Raw genomic sequence first — 21,464 nt, 5'->3', positions numbered from 1 at the left:
AATTCATTTCCCATTTTAGAGTTCAGGTATACATACACATGTACACACACAGTGTACATATATATATGTGTGTGTGTGTGTATATGTGTATGTATATGTGTGTATATATGTGTGTGTATATGTGTATATACGTGTGTGTGTATGTATATATTTGCTTGAGTGTTAGTATATAGTCTGAAACTTACTGTCCCCTATGTAGCAAACTAATGGTCACTAGTGGAAGCGAAATTTGGCAAGGGGTCTTAATCATCAAGATGATATTCTCATTCATTTAAACTGTACATCTCCACAAAGTTTTGTGTTTCTAAAATGACCCTGAACTTGCAAATATATTAAGGGTATTGTTTTCAAAGGGATACAGATGGAAATTATAATCTTCATGTCAGGGTCCACGTTGGCCAAATATGTCCCAGGATTCCTAAGCTCAGTGTTGCAAGTAGCATTTCAAATACGACTTGACATGACTTTCAGAATGTTTCAATGTATGCCCCACTTTGAGACACAAAGGCATACGTAAAATAAAATGATAAAGTATTAATTTAAAAAATCATCAACGTCTGAGAAAATAGAAAACAGAGGCCTTGGGGTTTGGCAGTGTTGCCTCTGTAGCCACCCTGGGGATGAGTTGAGAAAGTGGGCCCAAATAAGGAAGGCCTGTGGGCCCTGCAGCCCACCCACCACAGCAGCGAGCATGTGAGGATATTTGGTCTTCACCCAAGATTTCATTTAGGGGAATAGAAGGGACTTTAGTGCTAACACAACTTGAGAAACACTGCCCCAACATCTGCATTTACCTATTAGTCAAAACACTTGGAATACCAAACATACCAGATCTGCTCATAGTGGTAAGTCAGAGGTCAGCTTCCTTCCCCTTTGTGTTAGGATGCTACCATGCATAATCATCCTGAAACAAAGGTGCAGGGGAGGATTTGGAAAACTTGTTCCTAAATAAGCTGTTTTCTAAGTCGAGCTCCCCTTCTCTAGAAAGTTTCCTTAGGAACTTTATGCATATTAGAGACAAAGATAAAACCCCTTTTATTAAAGCAAAAAACAATGTTAATAGTTGTTGGTGATGGCCAAATAATATTTTCAAATCATATTATAATGATGGAGTTTCCCTCAGTACTTTGGATTGAAATAAATGGGTTAGAATGGAGAACAGATGACAGGAGACTTCTTTGAAATTTCTGAAAGGCCATACAGTCTTAGGTTGAATAAAGAAGGAATAAGAATAGGAAATACGGGGCCAAGTGTGGTGGCTCACGCCTGTAATCCAGACACTTTGAGAGATCGAGGTGGGTGGAACACCTGAAGTCAGGAGTTCAAGACCAGTCCAGCCAACATGGTGAAACCTCATCTCTACTAAAAATACAAAATTAGCCAGGTGTGGTGACGGGCGCCTGTAATCCCAGCTATTTGGGAGGCTGAGGCAGGAGAATTGCTTGAATCCGGGAGGTGGAAGTTGCAGTGAGCCGAGATCGTGCCACTGTCCTCCAGCCTGGGCAACAGAGTGAGACTCTGTCTCAAAACAACAACAACAACAACAAAAAACACAGATGATTTCTTTTAAATACATTTCCAACAGTATTTCTCTGTTTCCTTTTTTAGAAATCCTTTCTGTTCATAGGGCAGTTGGGGTAGAGATGGACACACTTAGCCAGCATGGCTTCTTCCGTGGAGGATGCACTGTGTCTCTGCTGTAAGATGTAGACACCTGAGTTTGTGTGTTCAGATACTTTCGAAGAAGTTTTTTTGGTGAGACTTCTTTGACAAAGAAAACTGCATATAAAGTTGTTGATGTGGTGTCTGGAACATAGTAATGATCGACGCAGGAGGAAGATAAGGGGGAAGGTCCCTGGAGAGTCTCCCACCAGCCTGTGCACTGGGAGGAGGGGGTGGAGCCTCAGGAAGTTCTCATCCTTTGCAGCAGGGAGCCTGGCCTCTCCTGTTCTTGGGTGGGATTCAATCTGTGAGATGGGGCCTGTTCATAAAAACCCTTCTTGCTTTGCTGAGAGTCTTAATAGATTCCGTAACCCCTCACCCTTCAAAGTGGTCTGTGTGCATAACTCTTCCTGGTCCTGTGACAAGAACCCAGTTTTTTCTACAATAGTAAGGAGTCAGTGAGCATTAGTGTTCTTTCTCTCTCTTTTTCTTCCTCTTCTCTTCGGCAGTATATTTTTCATTTTCCAGTTGTAGCATCTGTTAGTGTAATATTCATATTCGCCCTCAAGTAGGGCATTTTCCAGGTTTCTGCAGCTTGAACTTTTCTCTCTTGGTGAAGTGAAGCAGAGGTGGGTGGGGAAGGGAGACCAAGTGAACCCAGCCTGGCTCTCCTTTTATTTCCCTGGGGTTAGAAGCCACAAGTTGTCCTGAAGAGGCTTTGCTGTTCTTGTCGCTCCTGACTTCAGCAGGAATCAAGGACAAAATAATTGAATGACAAAGGAAGATGGAAGCAGCTATAATCAGCTGTTCAGTTCCAGTAACAGGAAAAGTAGCCCTCAAACTTTAGAAGGCATTAGAATGACCTAGGATACCAGTTAAAATTCATCCTCCTGGGCTCCTCCCCAGAGATTCTGAGTCCAAACTTAGGTAATTCTTAGTTTTTCATGTTTTGGTTGATCACTAGTATAACACAAAGATTAATGTATTTTTTTAAGAGTTTTTACCACTCCTTGGTAGAGTCTGCTATCCTCAGGGAGCCCCAAAATTATGGCTCAGAATTCTTGGCTTAAAAAATGAGCCACACCATCCCCACACCTATGTATGTCTCTCAGACAGTCATGTAACACGAACAAGCTTTGGCAGTGGTGTGAGATTTATTTGTAAATTGCCAGTGTCAACATAATTCTTTTCTCATTGGCATTGCCTAGTTAAGGAGTCAAATCTCACTGTGGTTTGTTCTCTCTGTGGTTTCTGTAGGGTTGGGGAGAATGCTACAGAAAAACGAACCCTCTCTAGTTTTGACTGTCTAGGGAGTAAAAAAAAAAAGCCTGTCATTTTTCTGAATTAGGATATCAGACGCCTGCCCTGAAGGTGGCAAATCAGACTTCCACACGCATTGCCTTCATTTAGCCAATAGCCTGCTCTGAATGTGTATATTACGATGTGCAGTTTCATTCATCAAGGGGATTTCGGGCTCCAGCAGCATGCAGCCTCCAGTCTTGAGTGACTCCTGGGCTTTGGCTCAGCAGTAACTCCTCCATAAAAACAAGTGTATGCATCTGGCTGTTAGAAGAATTCGTACTCATCCGGGTAAGGATAAACTGGAGAAATTATTCCTTTTTTTTTCCCTTTGGGTGGTTTTGAGATTTTTTAAAAAATTGATCCTCTCTTTTGAGAAGAGCTCAGAACTATTTGTCTGAAGTTTTTCCATCCAGGCTGCTTTATCGTATTATCCACTGTCTTGCCCTTTTCATGTAAAATCTACCCTCTTCAAAACATAGTTTCATTTTCAAATTTTAAAAGATTCCATTTTTCTTTCTGTGCATGAAACTTTAAAAATTTAAATCACCACAGTTGCTACTGGCTTAGAAGTGGGGTCTTATATTTTTAGGAAGTACACTTTAAAAGTTAGGCAGAGGGGAAATCTGTGTTAGCATTTGGTTTAAGAAACAACGATTGTTACATTAAAGGGCGGATTTTCAGACGTACTACTTAATCTGCTCTGACAAAGAAGCTATGAGCTCGCTCTCTCTGCCACTTTTCTCCCGATCTGTGTTCTAATGGTGGAATCGGCTCATCTTTTTTCCTTAGGCATGTGGTTTAGTCTGTGTACATTCAGTGCAGTGGCATTTTTCTTGAAAAAGTGACTAAGGCTTCTTGGATGAATTCTGTCTTTGAAAGAGGTGGTAGAATTGCATCAGAAAGGCATTTACAGTAAATGGCTACCCCCCCTTCCTGTAATGACTGCATGTGAAAGAATGCATTAATTCTTGTTTTGAGGAAATGAGAGTTGTAGAGTTCTATGAAAAACTCCCTTTTTTATCATTAGCCAGGTTTGAATGTTCACATTTTAAAAATCAGGCTCATTTTGTGCTATCTAAATAAAAGCCACAAAGATACAGCTTTCCACTCCATGTTCTACGTGGAGTAACCAATCATCCTGAACTCAAAAAGAGGCAATTATGTTGAATATGGCTACAGTTAATGGCATAAACCTAAACTAAATATTTCTTCATAGTATTTTTTTATATTAAGTTACTATGCCTCCTAGCTATGTTGCTGATTTGTCCATCAGGATTTGATTCTCAGTGTGACGGACGATGAAGACTGAAAGGAAACTCCCATAGATGATCTGGTCAGGAGTTCTCATAGAAGCAGTACTGCCCCCTAGGTGACAGAGTGGAAATTTTTGAGGCTGTTCTGGTGGTACAATGAAGGATTTTTTTTTTTGAGATGGAGTCTCCCTCTGTTGCCCAGACTGGAGTGCGGTGGTGTGATCTCGGCTCACTGCAGCCTCTGCATCCTGAGTTCAGGGGACTCTCCTGCTGCAGCCTCATGAGTAACTGGGATTACAGGCCCATGCCACCATGCCCACCTAACTTTTGTATTTTTGGTAGAGATGGGGCTTCCCCATGTTGGCCAGACTGGTCTCAAACTCCTGACCTCGGATGATCCACTGACCTCAGCCTCCCAAAGTGCTGGGATTACAGGCTTGAGCCACTGTGCCCAGCCCTAATGAAGGATATTTCATGAGTGAGAGCCAGAGACCTTAATGTCCCACAGTAGAAAAGACATAAAGAATTGCCCTGTGGTGCACATGACTTTCACCTGTCCTGTTGGACATTCATGTAGGGACAGCTCAGTTTATAATTTTCTGAACCTAGACTTAACTCCATTTTTTCATGAAAATGCAAAATAATTTTTGCATACTTTTAATATACACAGAATAGATTCATTGTCATTCTCTGGTCCATCTATACTACTTCTTTCATTTTCCTGCACTTTTAATATGGAAAGCTTCTAATCTGACTTCTCTTAAATACAAACTTGTTTTTTATAAGTAAGTTACAAGCATCTATTTGAGTACATAGTTAACTGCCCTGAAAATTATTTATATAATGAAATTATTTATATAATGAAATATGAAAATTTATATAATGAAATTATTTATATAATGAAATTATTTATATAATGAAATTTCAATTATATAATGAAAATTATTTATATAATGAAAATATAATGAAATTTATATAATGAAATTATTTAAATAATGAAATTATTTATATAATGAAAATTATATAATGAAAATTATTTATATAATGAAATTATTTATATAATGAAATTCATTTATATAATGAAATTGTTAAGTATTTTTTGTTATACATTGCTTTTTTTAGGTTATCTTTTATGTTACATTTAGGATATTCATGTTTTAAAGCTGCATGTACAGTAGTTAATATTATCAAAAATTTGATTTTAGAGTACTAAATGGGACATGACAGAATTTTTTTGTCATATAAAGAGGGCTTTGAGACTAATGGGTAGGGTTTTGAACCAATGAACTAATCCCTGCCTCAACATTTAAGGAAGGAGGGGAGGGTATGCAAATTACCCAGATAGGAGGGATGCTTATCTTCTTCATGAAGCTACCCAGGGAGGATTTCACATGTATCTCATTAATTTGTTCTAGTATTTTGAAATCTTCATATTAAGCTAGTTCTTCCGTATTAATATTTTCTAGGAGTTTTCATATGTCACTCTAAAAACATGACTGGGCCAGGTGCAGTGTCTCATGCCTGTAATCCCAGAACTTTGGGAGGCCAAGGCAGGTGGATCACTGCGGTCAGCAGTTCGAGACCAGCGTGGCCAACATGGTGAAACCCCATTTCTACTAAAAATACAAAAATTAGCTGGGCATGGTGGCAAGTGCCTGTAATTCCAGCTACTTGGGAGGCTGAGGCAGGAGAATCACCTGAACCCGGGAGGCAGACGTTATAGTGAGCTGAGATTGCGCCATCGCACTATAGCCTGGGCGACAGAGCAAGACTCTGTCTCAAAACAAACAAACAAAAAAATATGGCTGGACACAGTGGCTTACGCCTGTAATCCCAGCATTTTGGGAGGCCGTGGTGGGCGGATCACCTGAAGTCAGGAGTTCAAGACCAGCCTGGCCAATATGGCAAAACCTTGTCTCTACTAAAAATACAAAAATTAGCTGGGAGTGATGGCACACCCCTGTAATCCCAGCTACTTGGGAGGCTGAGGCAGGAGAATTGCTTGAACCCGGGAGACAGAGGTTTCAGTGAGCCAAGATCGCGCTGCTGCACTCCAGCCTGGGTGACAGAGTGAGACTCTGTCTCAAAAAAACAAAACAAAAACAAAAAATCTATGACCTTTGGTTACTTCCCTTCTATAGAAAAGACAGGCAGGTACTGAGAGAATTAAACTTCTGTAAACTTGCAGAGGAGTTAAAAGCAGACTCAGGTTTTCTTGAACAGTGGGCATGGTGGCACTGTCCCTTTGTCATGAACATAATCCACATATGTCATTACAAACTGTTGACAGTACTGGAAGATACAACACATTCTAGGTAAGGTATTGTCTATATGGTAGATTAAATCATCAGAAATACAAAAGCTGGGTGCGGTGGCTCACGTCTGTAATCCCAGCATTTTGGGAGTCTGAGATGGGTGGAGCACTTGAGGTCAGGAGTTTGAGACCAGCCTGGCCAACATGGCAAAAACCCATCCCTCCTAAAAATACAAAAATTAGCCACACGTGGTGGTGCACACCTGTAATCCCAGCTACTCGGGAGACTGAGAAAGGAAAATTGCTTGAACCTGGGAGGTGGAGGTTGCAGTGAGCCGAGATCACGCTTCTGCGCTCCAGCCTAGGCAACAGAACAAGACTCTGTCTCAGGGGAAAAAAAAAAAAGAAAAAGAAAGAAAAGAAGAAATACAAGTGTGAGGTTAAGGTACTCAAGCCTGTGCACACATAGTGTTCCCTATTGTTATTTGAGGCTCACATTTTTAATTTCATAGAGCTTTTTCTTGTATTTCTCGTTTTTTGGTGGTGTTCTTGTTATGTGCATATAATTATTCTCAAATATTTCCAGGAATACTAATAAATTGGGTTTTTTTTTTTTTTTTTTTAGTTTTTTTTAGGAAAAAAGTCTTCTCTTTTTTAAATATTCTGTTTCTTCCAGAGTCTTTTTGTTGTTTATCTTGGTTTTTCTCTTTCATGTTGCAGACTTTTAAAATGTATATTTATTTTTGATTGTGTATTCTTTTTAAAAATGAAGTGGCATTATGGCTGCCTAGAAGTTCTGCATGACAGCACCTGCCTCTAGCAGGCTTCAGCCTGGGTGCACACAGCCACCTTGCTGGAGAACTGCTAGACGTCAGAATGAGGAGGGCTTGACTGTGGGGTTCTCTTAACCACACTAGCTGTTTTGTCCTCACTAGACAGTTTGTTTAATTTTTTTAGAGAATCATCTCCCTTTTCTTATTTTTGCTCGGGAGTGGGGAAGCTGTAAGGTTTTTTCTTTCTTTTAAAGACAGGAAGTAGTCATGAAAGGAATAATTGTTGATATCCAGACTTTTTGATGATTCTTTTCCTTTCTACCTTTCTTGCTACTTCTGTCACATACAGTTCGTACTTTTTCTGAGTCTGCAGCCTCTTTGGGGTCCAACTGAATAAAATCAACTGTTCACTGCCTCGGCAGTACCCGCTCAGAACTCTCTGGGCTGTAAGCTGCCTCTGCTCAGTTTCATCGCTCAGTGCTCTCCCCACATCCTTCTGGCTTCCTGACATTTGGTGAAGTCTCTCAGGCCCTTGAAAGTTGTCGTCGTCGTTGTGGGTGGACATACCCCTTTTATAATTGTAGTGGGGTCTTCCAGGTGCCCTGACCGCCATCATGAAAGGAGAAGTACTTCCATTTGTTGATTTGTCAGAAGTATATCTGAACAAGTAAATTGGAAATACCTTGAGCCAGGCATTTAGCCAGGGAAAAGATTAGATGGAGCACGATGACTGCAGTGGGTACTGGGGTTTGGGAAAACGAACCCTCACAATTACTGGGTTGGGAGGAAACAGTGGACTGACATTATTATAAAAAGATACACTTTCCAACTAGTGAAGACATAGCCATTAATCATAGAGCCCCGTAAGAAGATCTTTTAGCTTTGTTGCTCAAAGAAAGTTGCATCTTGCAAAACATACAACTTAGTCATTTAAAAAAAATCTTTAAGTAGTGGTACTTGTTCCTGATCTTAATACAAATTAAATTTGGATATGCCTGCTTAATTTCTTCCCTGCCCTTTGGCATAAGAGCTTCTGAGAGAATCTCCTATTCTTCCCTTCTGTACTATTTATTTCTTGGGGTATAGACCCTCATACTCACTCTTCTTTTTCTTACAAGAAGCAATTCACATTCTCCTTTCCCATCTCCTTTGTGGAAAAAAGCTCCAAACCGTTATTAATTATCCCTTTGTCATGTTTGTCAGGTCAGTCCTGAAAGTGTACAGCAGACACTGTGAAGATGGGAAAAGTAAGATGTTGACTAATTAGTTCTGTAACTTCTGTGACTTAAGCGGTATCTGTTTGTGTCAGAAGAAAACCTGAATTGATGTTTCCATCTCACACTTCCCTCATTTTACTTGGGAAGCAGTTTCTTTGTGAAAAATCCCTGGAGATCCACAGCTAGGGCCAGTTACTGCAACATGATGGAACCTTTAGGTTCTTCTCAGGCCTAGCCTCATTTCTAGTACAATACTAGGAGGCTAAAATCTACCTCTAAAATTTGCAAAGTAATACTGACGGATGTTAGCTATTTTTTACGTAGCTGCTTAGAGACAGTTGAAGATAGTAAGGGTCATAAGGGCCTTCTCCTATCTGACCTCTGTACCCCTGTAAGTTGTTTACCAGCTTGGAGCTTCCTGTACAGTTCTAGATCAAAGAGCAGGTCCTCTGAGGCCGTGCCCTTGGAAGCAGAGATGGTGAGTAGTGAAATGTACTTAGCTCTGAGGGAGTGAACTCCCAGGCAAGCAGAACACACTTGGGATTTTATTTCTGGTATTGACCAGAACATCTATCATCAGCCTATGCCAAACACCCCCTTTCCAAACCTTTCTCTCACCTATTTCGTATAACTTCCTAGAGATGAAGAATGTTTCTGAGTGTGGATTGTCAGATGTCTGCTGAAAAATGGTGGGCCTAAAAAAGATACTCTGTGACTGCAAGAATGTAGAACACTCCCACACTGGTTCTGGGACCTGGCATATTGGTTGGCTATTACTGTTGAATGAGAGGAGAACCAGCAAATTCTTTCTTTTCCTCTGGAGGAAATACCTTGTATGGATGGTCCCCCAGAGAAGAGACAGCCATGGTTAGTTGTGAACTGAAGTAATTCAGATACAGGCCCCATTTGATGGCATCTAAGCATGCAAATCAAATCGCATTCTTCAGGAGGACGTGGGGATGTTAAGACAGTTAAGGAAGTCCTACCATCCCTCCATTTTAATGGATGTAAAATTTACATGCAGTGAACTGCACAGACATTCAGTGTACTCCTGTTCCCAAACCCCAGTTAAGAGAGAGAACATTTCCATCACCAGGTTTCCTCTTGCTCCAGTCATTCCCTACCCTCCCTGACAAAAACTTTCTGCTTTGTATTATTGCAGTCTTGTTCTTGAGCTTCCTCTAAATGGAATCATACAGTATATACTCTTTTGCGTCTGGCTTTTTTTTTCACCCAACAGTTTTATATTGTTGTCTGTATCATTCTTCCTTTATTGCTGGGTAGTATTCCATTGTATGAATAGACCCAATTTTAAACTCTGTTCTCTTATTGACTGACATTTTGATTGTTTCCCCCTTTTGGCTATGATGAATATTAAGCTGCTGTGAATGAGTTTTCTCTCATTCTCACTCTTTTTTACTTCTTCTTCTTCTTCTTTTTTTTTTTTTTTTGAGACAGTCCCACTCTGTCACCCAGGCTGAGCTGCAGTGGGGCAATCTCAGCTCACTGCAACCTCCACCTCCCAGGCTTAAACAATTCTCCTGCCTCAGCCTTCCAAGTAGCTGGGACTACAGGCGCACACCACCACACCTAGCTAATTTTTAAAATGTTACTAGAAATGGGGGTTTCACCATTTTGGCCAGCCTGGTCTCAAACTCCTGACCTCAAGTGATCCACCCACCTCAGCCTCTCAAAGTGCTGGGATTACAGGTGTGAGCCACCACGCCCGGCCCACTGTCACCCTTTTTTAGGTTTAATTGCTGCACCATACAGTAGGTGTATGTTTACCTCTGTAAGAAACTGCCAAGTCATTTTCCAAAGTAACTGTACCATTTTACACTCCAACAAGCAATTTATGAAAGTTCCAGGTGACCCAGTATCTTAACATTGTATATTGCTGGGTTTTCTACTTATGGCCGTTCTCTTGGATATGAAGTAGTATCTCATTGTCATTTTCAATTTGCATTTTCTTGATGAATCACATATACTTATTGGCCATTTGTGTATCTTCTCTTTTGAAGTGTCTGTTCAAGTCGTTTGAGTCTGTTTTTCTTTTGCCTGTTTTAAAATTGGATTGTCTTTCTATTATTTTGGTTGGTAGGAATGTTATACATATTCTGAATAAAGTATTCTTGTCAGAAGTTTATAATGCAAATATTCTCCCAGTCTGTGATCTATCTTCTGTTTTTTAGAAGTGTCTTTTGATGAGCAGAAGGTTTTAATTTTGAAATAATTTCATTGATCAAAAATGTTTTTCCTTTGGGAGACCAAGGCAGGGGAGGATCGCTTGAGCCCAGGAGTTTGAGAGCAGCCTGGGTAACATAGCAAGACCTCTCTCTCTACAAAAACATAAAATATTTTTTTAAAAATTAAAAAAAAGTTTCTATATTATCTGTATTTTGTTTCCTAAGTAACCGTTGCCTCCCCAGGATTGTGCAGGTATTTCCCTGTGCTTTCTATTAGAAGACTTATAGCTTTAGCTTTTATGCTTTAGTTTATGATCTATCTCCAGTTGATTTTTGTATATGGGGATAAGTAGAAGTCAAGGTTCATATTTTTGCATACATTTTCCCAGTTGTTCTAACATGGATTGTTGGAAAGACTTTCCTTTTTCCATTGAATTGCTTTGGCGCCTTTCTTGAAAATCAGTTTTCCATATATGTATGGGTCTATTTCAAAGGAACTTGAAGAATGTTTGTATAGACCACATGCGGCATGCACTCAAGTCTAGGAAATAACAGTTCACATTGGTCAAGCCTCAAGTGACTGGAATACTCTTTAACTTCTGTATCATGAAACATTTATATCAAAGATCACTGATGGAAGCTGTATGTGATGGGAGGCATTTTTTGCTTGATTTATGAAGCTAACCCTGCTGAAGCCTCCAGAAGTTCCAACATTCCCATGTTAAATGTGATGTTCTTATCCACACAGAAATAGACCATAAAAAGTGAGATCTAGCCTGAGCCTTCAGGCGACTTCAAGAAGAACAAAATTAACTTCACTTTTCTTATCTGAAAAGTTGGATATGTGTGGATTCAAAACTGAGTGATTGGGAACTCATTATAATGAAATGTGGGCCAGACAAAAAATAAATACTCTTAAGAAAGACATTTTTCATGATGTAAAGATGCTTATAAAGGAAAAAATTGTTTTAATAACAAGTCTATTGTATGCAAAAGTAGATCTGATTTTAAACAAGCCTTGTCTATGAGTACAATCTCTACCTGGAAAGATTTTTGTAAATGGTTTGGTTGAGCATGTTTATTTGAATATAGAACTTTATTTCTTCTAAAAGATTCCTTGATTTGGAAACCAAAGGCTGAATAGAGTAGGAAATGCACCCAGATTATTCTGTTAGAAAGGCAGAATAAATGGTGATGCTCTCTTTTGACACCCTACATTTTAGGACTTTGAATTTGGTGCTTTCATGGTGTGGTGGTGTAGGGAAGTGATTAGTGCGGGACTCTGAGGCTGGGCTGCCTGGATTGGAATACCAACTCTGCTACTCAATACAGGCAAAGGAATCGACGCTCCTGTGTCTCCCCCTAAATGGGGAGAATAAGAGGTACCTGCCTTATGGTTTGGGTTAAAGTATACAAAAGGCTTAGAGCTGTGCCTGGTTCATAGTGAGCACTATGTAACTGCTGGCTGGTAATAATATATTAACTTCATAATAAAAGAACACCAAAAAAGGAATTCGTAAAGGAAAAACATATAAAGCAAAAGGGCATTCCACTCTTCTGTGATTCAGCTGTCTCTCTCTTCATAATAGACTGCCCAGTTGTCTGATTCGGTCACATTTTGTTATTAATTCCCATTCTCTTAAAAGGATACAGAATTAAAGGGTTTTCTTTTGAGCTCCTTGGGAGATGCGTGCTCTGAAAATAACCAGGGATGCTTCATATTCGTTACCAGAATTATTTGTCTCTACAGAAGGACTTTACAAGGAAAGATGCATTTCAGGTTTACGTCGTCCTCTCCATTCATTTGAAATACCACCTTCCCAAGCCTGTGTTTGGACTTGTATCTTTGTGCTCAGCTCCTGGCCTCTGTTTCTGCTTTCTCTAGCAGTTTCCTGGCAAAAGCGGGAATGAGAGCCGAGCCTGGGGGAAGTGGCCAGGACAGGCCTCTCCCCACTCAGCTTCCCACCACCGCTTGGGCAGGCAGGAAGAGGCTGAACTGTGATCACCTGCCCACATTTAGTAGGTTGACAGCGCCAGAAACAAAATCCGGCTCAGACCAAACATGAAGGTCTATTACTAATGATGTAATTTCCGTCAAAATCCCGTTTGGGTTGCACAGACAGACTGGGTATGACTGTAGAATGAAGAGGGATTGTGCTGTACGTTGTCACAGGAGGGTCATCGTGTTCTGTGTAGACCATTGTCTTTGCTGTACATATGCGGTGAAGGCCTACAGAAAACTGATGTCATTTACTACAGTGACTTCCTGGATCTCACTGTGTGGAAGATGCGACTCCTCACAAGGCCTGCTCAGCGTAGTCACGGTTTTGTTTATGTTCTTAGTGTTGTTTGATAGATGCCACAGACGCATAGAGGACTGGGATGTGGCGCCCATGACTTGGCAGGCGGGAGAAACACACTTGAGGAGGCAGCTTTCCACTCTCCAGCGGCTGATCCATGCCATCCCAGTGCCCTTGCATCTCCCAGCGGCTCTGCACACACTGCCCACTCTCCACCTCCTGCATCTCACTACTTACTCTCAGTAACTGTCCATCCCTCCGTTGTCACAGAGGGAAGAGAGGCCAGAAGGTGGACTCACTTAGGTTCTCACTGTGAATCAGCATTCCTCATCTGTGCCTGCCTGGCTTTCCTTGCCTCCTGTTTCAGTGCAAGGGGAGTCCTTCCTCGTGCCCAAGACCCTGAACCCCATGTCCTTCCCTCTCACCTTGTCAAAGACTTTCTCTCTCTGACCATGTACTTTTTATTCCCCACTGACTTTGTCCCGCGAGCACTGAAACCTGCTTAAGTCTTTCCCATTTTAAACAACACAGGCCTTCAGTATCACCCTGCCTTTCATTACCTCTCCATTCACTTCTGCCAGGGCCAGCCTTTTGGAAGAATTGTCTCTAGTTATTCCCTCCCTGTCCTTACTCCTGCCCACCCCTCAGGCTGCTCCAGTCTGGCTTTTGCACCAGTGACCGAGTGGATTCCGCTCTAGCCAAAGCCAGTAGTCGCCCTCCTCTCTTTCCTGTGGGCCACGTTTGTCAGATGCATTTGGATTCTTGTCTTCCCCAACCTCTCAGTGGTGAGCAGGGTTTGATGTGTTCTCCTCCATGGCCTTTGAAGACTCACCCTACCCTTCTTGCTTTTCCTTCTCATTGCCCTTTTCAGATTCTTGCTATCCGTCTCTAAGCTCCCTACTGATATTCCAGTGCCCACTGGGCATCTGCACTTGGATATCTTGTTGGCACCTCATATCCAAGAAGTTCCAAATTGATCCAAATACCCAAACTTGAAACCTGTGACCTATTGATCCTTTCTTCTCACCTTCAGAATCCAGTAAGAAGGCAAATCTGGTCAAAATTCTACCTGTCAACAATCATCAAACCCATCTACTTTATCTATCTGTCATGTCCTTCTTCTTGGTCACCATTACCTTTTACCTGTATTAATGGATTAGCAACTCTCTCCCTGCTAAATTTCCCCTGATCCATTCTCTGACTTCTTTCTGGGCGATGCTTCTAAAAGCATCCTCATCCTTCTCCTTCCCTGCTTTAATTCTTACCCATTTGTTAAATGTCCTGTACCCAGATGGATGGGGGCCTCTGCAGAGCATGTGTTCTAGCCTGTGCATAACCAGGTCATCACGGCACTAACAAGTTTATGGGGAGTTGGAGAAGAGAGTTGTTTCCCACTCCGCAGAACTTTATGAAAATCCCAAATGTAAATCAACCACTTTTGCCCCAGAGCTCTTGGTCATGGGCTTTGTATCCCTTCCATCCTTCCTCAGCCTCTCCCATCTGTAGTAACCCTACCCTATTTCTCCCTCTTTACTTATTCAGAGGATCTCAGTTCTTTCCTGAATGTTCTGATCCTTAAGTTTCATTCCTGTCTTGTCTTTGTTTGGGTTTCCCTAAAAGCAGATTTTGAAAAAGCATGCAATCTGGTCTGACTTCACTACTTAAGAGCTGTGTGACCTCTCTGTGCCTCAATTTCCTCATCAGTAAGAGTCTACTTTATAGGATTGTAGGGAAGATTAAATTAATTCATGCACAGAAAGTGCTTAAAGCCCTAGCTGCCCTGTAATGATGGTCAGTAAAGCTTGCTGTGATAACAGTGATTACTATTATTATTAAAAATATCACTGCTTCCAGGTTGTCATCCTCAACCAATCTAGCTAGACCAGATTAGAGCTCCCTCTTATGTGTACTAATAGCACTGTATGCCTCCCTTACATTGTAATTGCCAGTTTGCTACAGGAAGGATGATGAAATACTGTTCATCATCCAGCACCTAGCCCAGTGCCTGGCAGAGTTATATAAGATGTAATCAAGTATTTTTTGAACAAAATTAATGAATCAAATAACTTGTAGAAAGAGCATTCCAATTACACTTTGCTTTCTTATAGCCACCTCTTTAAAAAAAATAAAACACGGCCAAGCGGGGTGGCTCATGCCTGTAATCCCAGCACTTTGGGAGGCCGAGGTGGGTGGATCACCTGAAGTCAGGAGTTCGAGAGCAGCCTGGCCAACATGGTGAAACCCTGTCTCTACTAAAAATACAAAAATTAGCTGGGCGTGGTGGCGGGTGCCTGTAATCCCAGCTACTTGGGAGGCTGAGGCAGGAGAATTGCGTAAACTGAGGAGGCAGAGGTTGCAGTGAGCCAAGATCGCACCATTGTACTCCAGCTTGGTCAACAAGAGCGAAACTCTATCTCAAAATAAATTAATTAATTAAATAAAACACAACAAACAAAATAGAACTCTTCCCCAGGGGCCTGTCTTTAAATCTGGCATTTCTCAGTGAACTTGGGGAAACCTCTCTAGATATCTGAATCCTGGAACAGTTCTATCTCAGAGCTTCTGTTCAGCTCTAGAATTCTTTACATCTGTGGTAATAGCATGAAATGGGTATCGAGTACGTTTTAAGGACACTCAGAGTTTCCCTTATGCTTATGTTTTTTTCCTGTTAGTTGATGAGAAAATGTCATCATGTTGCTTGGATTTGTAGGTTCTTTCCTAGTTGTGGGGAATTTTTCCGAGCTGGCTATTATGAGAGGGTCTCAAAAAAAACCACAAAGAAGTTTGGTATATTATGTTCAAATTAAACACAGTATCCCTTCTTATTTTCACTTTTGATCTGGATTTTCACTTCTGAGCTGACTTCTATAATTATATTTAAAGAATTTAGTCTCAGAAATAATCCTTAAACCTTTCTTGCATGCCACATTGGAAACTTATTCAGGACTTCTAATTCTGGTGATTTCTTTCTTTCCTTCATATATTTATAGATGAAATATGTATATACACACACATATACACAGATAAGACTATATCTCTATGTAAATACAGATACTTAAAATATATCCGTATATGTTTTAATTGTGGTAAAATATATAACAGAAAAATTACCATCTTAACCATGTTTAAGTACACAGGTCATTGGCATTAAATACATTCACATTGTTGTGCAGCCATCACCATCATCCGTCTCTGAAATCTTTTCATCTTGCAAAACAGAAACTCTGTCCTCATTAAACAACAACTCCCCATTCTCTCCTCCCCGCAGCCCCGCCGCAACCACCATCGTACTTTCCATTTCTTTGAATTTGGCTATTCTAGGTACCTCAAATAAGTGAAACCCTACAGTGTCTGTCCTTTTGTGACTGGTTTATTTCACTTAGCACAGTGTCCTCAAGGTTCATCTAATGTTGTAGGGTTACAACAACATTGTAGCATTGACATGGTTTCTTTGCTTTTTAAGGCCAAATAATATTCCGCCGTGTAGAGATACCACATTTTATATATCCATGTGATGGATACGGGTTGACAGACACGGGTTGCTCCCACGTTTTGGCTGTTGTGAATAATGCTGTTAGGGACGTGGGTGTACAAATACCTGTTTCAGTTCCTGCTTTCAGTCCCTTTGGAGCAAATGAGTTATTGATCCTTCTCTATTGACGCTTCTGTTTTCATGGACTCTTGCCTCACTCTTTTGATCATTTCGTGTTCCTCCCCCCGTCGACCTTTGGGCCATTTTTCTGGCAATGTCCCTACTATCAAGGTTCTCATACTTCAGTTGGACCCTCACAGAACTGCTGCCTGGAGAAAGCAGTTTGACAGCTGAAAAAATATGATTCATTACCACCTCCTACACACACACCAATTCCTGCGATTTTCTGAAGGTATACCGGTGGTTCCTAAATTAAAAAAGAAAATCTTTTGGTCATATGGCAGATTTTTGTAGCTATTGATACTCTGTATTTTGAAATTTAACTGTTGATAATAGCAGCTTCTTGATGTATCAGTCCTCTAATTGTGATATTGTTATCTGTTTCTTATTATGAAAACAATACATGACAATCGTAGAAAACTCGTAAGGTGTAGAAAAGTATTACACACAGTGGCACTACCTAAAAGCAACAGCTGTTAACATTCTGGTGCATAGGCTTCCAGTCTCTTTCATGTAAATTTTTACGTAGCAAAGATCATATTGTTTTGCCCTTTCTTCTTTGCATTTAATAATAAATATAAGAATTTCTGGCCGGATGTGGTAGTTCATACCTGAGTAGCTGGGAGATTGAGGTGGGAGGATAGTTTGAGCCCAGGAGTTTGAGGTTACAGTGAGCTATGATTGTACCATTGCACTCCCCCTGAAGGAAGACCCCATCTCAAAAAAAAAAAAAATTTCTTGGTTAAAAAGTATTTGCAAATATTTTCATGATTTTATATAGCTGAGAAATATTTATAGGGTGGTAATTAGCATAAATAGAATTTTTCCAGTTATAAAAATAATATATTACTTACAGAAAATGCCAACCATCTCAAGATTATAAAGAAGTAATAAAAAATCTAATGTCTTTGTCTGCCCTTTTTAAGCTTTTTAATTAAAAAAGGATACTTTTTTAATGTATCCTAATCCAGTCTGGAGACCACCTTGTCCCTCCCTTCGTCTCACTTTCTTTCTTACCTGGCAACATTAGCATCATGTTTACATATGATTTTATATTCAGCATTTGCACCCAACATTATCTTTTGTTATTTCCAATATCATGAAGCATTCTCCAAAAATCATGATTTAAGCATATGAGTTTTTACTGTGATCTGTTTAGTCACGTGCTCCATTCCACCTTTGGATGTTTAAGTTGTTCCCAATTTTATGCTTTTGCTAAGTGTGTCCTTGTATAGTTATCTTCCTATGTATCTGTGATTATTCCCTTACGAGATATGTATAAACATCTTAGGAGTCGAAACAGTTTTAAGGCTGAAAAAATACATATATTGCTGATTTCCTGAAGTGGTTGTCTCACCTCACTTCATGAACTTTCCTTTTTTTGGTTGTCCATCTTTGTGACTGGTGAAATGAATTTCAGTGTTTGCTCATGAAGTCGAGCATTTTTTCATATTAATTGGCCTTTCATATTTTTGTGTTAATTGTCTGTTATTACATTTTACCTTTTACATTCAAATACTATAAAGAATATTATCCTGTTACAGCTATTTTATTTTTTGCTTACCTTTTTATTGAGAGACTCTGTCACCCGGGCCGGAATGCAGTGTGCAACCATAGCTCACTGCAGCCTGGAACTCCTGGACTCAAGTGATCCTCCAACCCTAGCCTCTGCTAGGACCACAAATATGTGCCACCATGCCTTGCTAGTTTTTAAGTTTTTTGTAGGAACAGGGTCTCACTATGTTGCCCCAGGCTGGTCTCCAAGCCTTGAGCAATCCTCCTGCCTCAGCCTCCCAGAGTGGTAGGATTACAGGTGTGAGCCAACACATCGGGCCTTTTTTTGCTTACCTTTCAATTCTGTCTGCTGTTTTTTGACATGTAGGGGTTTTCCATTTTGTTGCAGTTGGATTACCTTGCCTTTTGTTACTTTTTTCATTGCTTCTATAAAGCAAAATCTTCTTTTCCCATTCCAAATTCAGAAATAATTTTCCACTAATTCAGTTTTCTTCCTTTTTTTTCTTTTATATTTAACTTTTAATCTCCACAGAATTAATTTTGGTGAATCTTATGAAGTAGGAGTTAATTTTACTTTTTCTAGAATATTATCTGGTTCTTGTGTTTATTCAGAATCCAGTATAGCTGTGACATGAACCAAAACAAGTGATTCTTCTTATTTCAGTGCCTTGCTTTTCCCATTAGGAAAAATGAGGAAGCCGTGAGTACCAGTGGAAGGAACGAGCCAGGAAGAGGGACTGGAACCATCTCAGAAGCCGTTCCCCTCAGCCTGGAACTTGCCCTGTCTCCTCGCAGATGAGGTAGGAGGCTCAGCACAGGCTGGCGAGAGCAGCCCACAGCAGGCAGTGAGGGTCAGTGGGCCTGTGAGTTAAGAAGAAGGTCGCACAGAGCGAGGGTCTCTGGGTCCTGTTTGACTTTTCCATGACTGGGATAAGTAGCCAGGGCTGGGCTAGTTGGAGAGTTCCTTGAACCTCAGGTGACAGTTGTAAGGCAGCACATGGTGAAAAAGAGTCCTAGCCTGGGAAAGTCCAAGATCTTGGGTCTGCTTTCAGTTCACTCACCTATCTCTGTGACATAGCAAAGTCTCTTAACTTCTTTAATTTTCTGATGAGTGGTATAGTTGCAGGAATGAAATAAAACTCGTCCTGATTACTCAGAGATTCATTTACTGATTACTCTTTCTGTGATCTGAATAAAGAGTACAACATCTCTCAAAAGGTAACAATTTGATATTTCAGGAAATTAGAGAAGTTAAGAGACTTTGCTGTATTATGCAGATAGTTGACTGACAGCTGAGCCCAGACCCAAGATTCATTTATAAAACAAAGGAGTTGAGAAGTACATACTCTGAGGTTTATCCTAAATAAACTAGTCTAGGTAAGTGGCTGAGCTAGGTTTGCCATGAATCAATCTGCTGAGTATATTTCTTGGTAACTAGTTCATCTTTCCTTAATTCAGTCAACAAATACGATACCAAGTTTAGTAAGATGATGACGGGTGTCATGTAATACTCCATCTGGAAGACTATGTGCTTCTCAGCTTCCCTAACTTTTCTTAATCTACCTTAAGCTTCCCTTCTGAAAGGTTTCTGTCTTTCCTAACAGTCTCTCCTTACCGCCAGCTACCTCTTGTGTTTAAGAATTTAAGGAAGATGAGCTAGGAATCAAGAAATACCCAGAACTGATTCCTGTCACTGGCCCCACCCTGCCACTTGCCCAGAGCTGTGGTATAAATTTTTTTAATAGGCTGAAATAAAGATATGAATAGTATTTTGGTATTAAGCATTGATAAAAGTAAAAGGCCATGAGATATACCTGCTCTCACCATGTTAATTTTCTATTATTGGTATTAATAAATTATTACTAACATATTAACAAGAATTGCATCAAGAAAAAAAGCAGCCGCAGGCCAAATCTTTTGAATTTCAAATGTTTATATTAATGTATTATATTCTAGAAAAGTAGAATTGTCTTAAGTAGCTTTGTAATATAAAGTCATCTATCAGCCCATGACACCTATTAGAATGTTTTAACCTTTGTCTCCCACTTTTTTGTTTCTAGACTGAGTGTACTTGGTCTGGTATTTGTGGCATAACTTACAGAACACATAAGAATGATACAGATACTATTTAATGATGACCTAGTACAAGCTTAGATAGCTAAGGTGAAAGCTTCTATGGCCTTAACATTTTCCTCTTGAAGAATGTATTTGCTGTAATAAAATACAGTGACTACTTGAAATCTATAAACTTATGTGAGGTCTGGATAAATCTGAGCAACTTTCTTCTTTGTGCTCCAGGAACCCATGCACTATATATATAAATAAAGCTTAAGTAAACATCACTGCTGCAATCTGTGTTTTGTTTGATTATATTACGTATTGCCTGATCTTTAAATGATGATGAAAAATAACATAACCATGTTTTAACATAAACCTTGAATGGATATGAACTTAAGGGAAACAGTTTCTTGGATAATTAAACTTTATTTTCTCACCGTGCATTACTTGGGTCTTGTAATATTTTTTAAAACAGTCCTGGGGATTTATTTTTTAAGGCGTCCCAATGAATTATTAGTTCTCAAAAGAATTACTAGTTCTCAAAAGTATATTCCTGGGTTGATATATCCCCAAAACACTATTTTTAAACTGCTTAGTTTATTTTTCTTAGCATGCTCATCTGCTGCATAATTTTCTTTGCTATGGGTCACATGATTCCTCCCGTCCATAACTCACGCACTTAAAATTCTCACTTCCTGATTGAGCCATCAGATTACGTAAAATGTAAATCAGCCTGAATACCTAAGAGCAGGAATTTTAAGGGGGAAAATGCCGTCGTCTTTTCCTGTGTCATTATTAACCCCTAAATATCAGAGTGAGTGTCTGCTCACCTATTTGTATTTGGAAATGAGAGACTGTTAGGGGTTTTTCTTGGCCCTTTCCTTTCAGATTGAATCAGATTTTGCTGCTTTCCTTATAAAAAAATAATGTACCAACTAGATAGACGGTGGGAGTGGTATCGTTGCAGGAATGAAACCAAAAGGGTTCCGATGACTGAGAGAGATTCATGTATTTATTAACTCTTCTCATGACCTGAATGAAGAGTACAGCATCTGTCAAAAGGTAACAATCTGATATTTCAGAATTGCAAGTGGCCATTTAGCCTTTCTGCTGCCTGAAAAAAAGAAAGTAATTTCTAGCAGGCAGGATGACACTTGTTTTATCACGAATCTGACAATCCAGCACATTTTCTCAGAGCAGTTTTGAAGTTGTCATAGAAACAGCATGGCATTTGGAGGGTCTTTTTAGTAGTTCTTTAGCTAGAGTTAATTAATTGTATTAACTCTGGATGT

General features: G+C 40.0%; 1 long non-coding RNA gene across 1 annotated transcript; it reads left to right on the top strand.

The window, feature by feature from the left end:
- The first annotated feature begins 3,124 nt into the window (after window positions 1–3,124).
- Window positions 3,125–20,460, top strand: LOC105510040. The gene is made up of 2 exons (XR_001001516.1): window positions 3,125–3,252; window positions 18,799–20,460. It is a non-coding gene; the product is annotated as an uncharacterized LOC105510040 (long non-coding RNA).
- Window positions 20,461–21,464: the final 1,004 nt, after the last annotated feature.

This window comes from Colobus angolensis, unplaced genomic scaffold (assembly GCF_000951035.1).
Source record: "Colobus angolensis palliatus isolate OR3802 unplaced genomic scaffold, Cang.pa_1.0 Scaffold182, whole genome shotgun sequence".
NCBI lineage: Eukaryota > Metazoa > Chordata > Mammalia > Primates > Cercopithecidae > Colobus > Colobus angolensis.
The sequence above is the reverse complement of the archived record's forward strand: the minus strand, read 5'-3'. Positions and strand labels throughout refer to the sequence as shown.